This window comes from Ipomoea triloba, chromosome 12, assembly GCF_003576645.1.
Source record: "Ipomoea triloba cultivar NCNSP0323 chromosome 12, ASM357664v1".
Classification (NCBI taxonomy): Eukaryota; Viridiplantae; Streptophyta; class Magnoliopsida; order Solanales; family Convolvulaceae; genus Ipomoea; species Ipomoea triloba.
The window spans coordinates 10,505,314-10,510,965 of NC_044927.1; positions in this window are offsets into that span (position 1 = coordinate 10,505,314).

The window sequence follows — 5,652 nt, forward strand, 5'->3', positions numbered from 1 at the left end:
GTCGCAGGAAAATCAAAATGACCGGTAATTACAGGTCAATTACCTGTTCATGGGCTTCATTGCCTTATTTTGACATGTTTGAGGGTCTAATTGCACGTTTTAAAAGTTCGTGGACCTAATTGACTTCTTATGAAATGTTCGAGGGCCTATTTGACCCTTTTCCCTTTTTTTTTTCTGTTCTCAATTTTTTAAAAAATAAAACCTCTATCACCCATTCGAGTTATCATATTAATTACATATATATCTATTCTATATTTCTATGATTACGTACATTCATTATTATATATATATATATATATATATATATATATATATATATATATATATATATATATATGACCATCTTTTTATTTTCTATTGTAATTTACGATTATAAACAAAACTTAGTCTTAGACATTATTCGCATTAGCAAAATTAGAACTTGAAATCTGATCTAATTAATTTTTAGATTTTGGATGAACTTAATAGATAATTATTAGTTCAAATATTATTATTACTAAGTTATATCGTAATATAAGTTTAGTTTGAATATTGTTTATTAAAATTTTATATATAAAAAGGTTAAATATAAAATCTAAAATTTACTTGAAATTGGAGTTATATTAAATTTATAATGTTATTTTTTTAAAATGAATTTAAATAAAATGAGTATTAATAATATAAATAAGTTTTTTGAAATAGAAAATAGACAATGAAAATTGAGAAATTATAAAATATAAAATCAATATATGAACACTTATTAGCTTCTTGAGATAGATTCATATCTATGCAACATTGACTAATAATTTGGTTAAGTTAGCTTAGCTCAGTTGGACGGTTTCATGTGATTGGACCAATCTCTAAGAAATGTCAATAGGCCATTTTCATCCATTTAAGTATGTAATTGTTACCCATATTTTTGTCTACGCTATTAACTAATTAATTAATGTCATGGATGAAAAGTATTTTCTAAGGAAGTTTATTTTCAAAAAGTTGAGGAAAATGTTATTTTGTGTTGTTTGGTTTGTAGAATTCATTTTCTTTTGTAAGTAGAATTCTTCTTTTTTTTTTTTGAGTATCATTAACTCGATTACAATATAGTATCTATTCATACTTACTTTTCACTGAGGTTCAAACCTGTAACCTCTCACTTGGGAAAGTCACAACTATGCCAGGTCTTTGGCTGGAAGTAGAATTCTTTAAATGTGAGGAAAACAAATTATTAGCTTCTTCATGGGATATTATCTTCCATGGAATTAAGAAGAAAATATGACTTGACATGACTGTTTTACCCTCATGAAACTTTATTAATCACTATTACTATTATTATGTAGGGACATATTAATTAGTTCTTATACTCATTATTTCTTACAATTTCAAATTCATCCAAACAATAAAATTAAAATTCACAGTAATTTATTTTCTACCAACCACACAATGTAATCAATGTTCATAGTAATTTTTTTTTATGGAATTTAAATTTCATTTCTTCTCAAATATTTTCTGCGAACAAAATGAGTCATAAATTCTTCCATATAACTTGGAAAGAAAAAGTTTTGAGTTAATTACCCATTTAGTCTTTTTGACTATCACTCACTTTCAATTTTAGTCCTTAAATTTTAAATGTGTCAAATTCAATCCTTAATTATTGAATCATTTTCAATTACAATCCAATCTAAGTTTTTCCTGTGAGAATTGTTAAAATTGAGGTTTAAATTAGGACTACTTAAATAAGAAAATCAGGGCTTTGTTTCTTGTGTCTGAGAAACAATTGTAGCAATAGTCATGACTTTTCGATTTTACCCTTAGAGAGCGTTTGGCAAGTAGAAAATTTAAAACTTTCTTGGAAATTTAAAAGGTGAGAAAATTGTTTTCACATTTGGTGTAATCTTTGACTTAGGAAAGTTCGTGTCAATGGGAATCACATTCCATGATAGCGAGTGCACATTGTTGTGCCTTCCAGTGAGATGAGGTTGGATTAAGGCCCAAAATCTAGATATAAATCCTCAGTAGCCTGCTCGGGATGATCATCTCGACCTGAACTGGTTGAGGTCAGTCCCTAAGCAGCGAAGTGCTATTGCAGTCTTCGAGCTCGGTTATTGCATTTAGGTTAGGAAGATCGAGCTTGTGATCAATCAAGGTCAGGAATGATTCCGCTCGGTGACCTAGCTAGATCCTAAGCAGGTGTACGGTACGTAAAGGGAGGTATACTCGGAGAATATTCCCTATATATATATCTCTCTCTCTCTTACACACACACACACACACACACATATACACACACATATATAAGAAACACTACTCTATATATTACTTGATTAACTTGAGTTTAATTTTTGGGTACTTAATTAATTTGATGACTTAGTAATTTTTAGCATATGGTTTATTAATTTGCAAGTAATTTATTAAACTTTCAATTATTTGTTACGTTTTTTTTAATATTTGTATATAACAAGGATATATTAGAGATTATAAAAATTTTTCTAAAGAAATTTAAACAAATCAAACATGTTAATTAATTTTCCAAGTAATTTAATTGTTATGTTTCTCAGGTAACACGAAACATGTTAATTATTTTTCGCTATAAAATTATTCCCATCAAACATATTTTTTAGAAAGATTTTTCCGGAAATTTTTTTGATGGTAAAGTAACAAACACACTCTCAATGTTAAAGATCACACAAGAAACAGTTAGATGGATTACAAATGGAAATAATTCAATACTTAATGACTAAATTTGGTAGATTTAAATGTTAAGAATTAAACTTAAGTGTAAATATTTTCAAAAAATTAAGTGTAAATGAAGTAGCGTTCTAATTGGTATTATACCTTATAATAGCTCTATAAATATGTCACATCTGGGCAACCTCAACCATGTTGATCAGACTATTGACTTAGTAATAGCAATATTACAAGTGCGACTCCCAACGAGAGCGGTTTATTGGTCTTCTTTGTTTGAGCCAATCAACTATATATGAATAACCTAGGCTAGTTTACCAAATTCTGATCCTTTGCCGACTAAGATCACTGTGCATAATTTATCAAATCTGTACCCTCAGATAATGATTGCGAGTTTTCCTCTTCACTAGGAAAAAAAAAAAACAAATTGTCACATCCTAAAATAGAAGGAATCTCACAATACTTAGCTTTAAGCATACCGAAACTTAGGTTTGTAGTCTCTCTTTATCTTGAGCAGTTGAGCATATCATTTTTCATTATTTAATTTCGTTATTAATTTGTTATTGTTTATTTTACGGGTCACACTTGTGTGAGACCGTCTCACGGATCCTTATTCGTGAAACGGGTCAGGTCGGGTCAAAGCAACATGCAAATGTCATACTTATATGCTCAAATATAACACTAATCAAGAATACAATTTTTATTCTTTATAAGAGAAAAAGTAATACATTTTTCATAATAAGTAATGTTGACAAGTATCCCTTACTTATAAGGGCAAATATAATACTTTTGAGGAAAAATGTAATACTTTTAAATCGAAATGTAAATATTGTATTTTTCCCTTAAAAGTATTACATTTACCCTTATAAGTAACATAAATTTTATTCCTGATTAGTATTACATTTGAGCATATAAGTATGACATTTGTGCATATAAGTGTTACATTTGCACCTTGACCCGACCAGACCCGTCTCATGGTGAGACGGTCTCACACAAGTTTTTGCCTTACTTTACATATTATAAACTTCTTAACAAAGTTTTCTTGGTGGAATTAGCTAGGGCAATGAATTTTTTTTTTCTTTTGACAAAAATTATAATATATATTATGCATAGAGTAGTAAATATTTTCTAAACTAATTAAAATAATAATAAGAAATAAAATATGTCATCATTATGTATACATTTATTAATCACACAACATTGACAACCCTGTTATAACCTTGATGGGAATAAAACATGGTCACCAAATGTTGCTTTCTTGTTCCTAACAACCAAGAGACTAATTCAAATAATGGTCCAAGATTTGGACATGTGTTTATATTTTTGGTGGTTAATATTGGTAGTGGTGTTTAGGTTAAAGAAAGATGAAATGAATTATCCAATGGGTGGAAGCTAAGCATATGGGGGGATTGCTATTGTTCACACTTCACATGCTCTGACCCACACTCCAAAAGTCACGTTCTGGAAAGCTAAGAAATTTTGGTCCCATGCAAAATGTGTTCACACTTTGTAATTTTGGATTTATATATTATTGGCAAGTTGCATTGGGGCGAATATTTCTTCCCCTTTGCACTGTTTTGGCATGTAGTGACGACGTGCAGAATGGGGTACATTGAATATGAACCAAAAAGAAAATTTAAATATGTTTTATAGTGTATAGGCAGCTGTTATATGCTCACAGATGACAATAACACACAATTTTCTCTTTTTATGATATATTTTTCTTTGTGTTTGTTTGATTTTTATTTTTATTTTCTCAAAAGCAACTTTTTCAATTAGCTTTTTAAGAAAAGAAATTATATTAAACAGCTATAAGCTAACATCTAATTTACCAAAATATCTTTCTACAATCAGCTAATGTTATCAACTACTATATACATTCTAACCTAATCAGCTAACAACTATAAGCCATTTACCAAACAGGGCCAATATCATTGGTATGAGATTTTTGAAAATTATTCTAAATTTATTTTTATTAATCATATATATATATATATATATATATACACACACACACACATATACCTTAAGCTTGAAATTTATACACCTAGAGTTTGTATGTCATGCGCCTTAATTAAGAGTTAAATTAACGCACCTTAAGCTATAAGCTTACACACCAAGCGTTAAACTTAAGCATCTTAAGCATTAAACTTAGGCATCTAAAACTGTAAACTTACGCACCTTCAGTTATAAACGTGCGCACCTTAAGCTATAAACTTACACACCTTAAGCTATAAACTTATGCACCTCAAACTTTAAACTTACGCACCTTTAGCTTTGAACTTACGCACAATTACCACAATGCCGTATTTAAAAAAAAGTTTTCTTCATTATGGATTGTTGATTTTGGCTAGATCAATGACTGAGATTTCACCTCATTCTTTACCTGAGAACTCTTTCACATTTGATCTCTTGTCTATGGACTTGTTTGCCAATCAACGGTTAGCATTTAGCGTTTAGCGATTTGTGCCAGTGAATAATAACGAATAACGGAGGGTTAGCGAGTTTGACCAGTGAATTATATTAGTAGTAGTAGTAATAATAATAATCTATACTAATATTAGTAGTAGTAGCAGCCGCAGCCGCAGCCGCAGTAGCAGCAATAGCAATAGCAGCAGTAGTAGTAACAGTAGGAGTAGGAGCAGTAGCAGTAGTAGTAGTAGTAGTAGTAGTAGTAGTAGCAGTAGTAACAGTAGTAGTAGCAGCAGTAGTAGCAGTAGCAGCAGCAGCAGCAATAGCAGCAGTAGTAGCAGTAGTAGTAGTAGTAAGGTTATTGTGAAAATGATAAATCTCATGCCTATACACGTGCTTTATTTTATTTTTTAAATTTTCATTGATTTGAGCCGTTGATCTAGATTTGATGAACGACTCAAATTAAACTGCACGTCTACATCTGAGCAAATTCATACACCAGTATATATATATATATATATATATATATATATATATATATATATATATATATATATATATATATATATATATATATATATA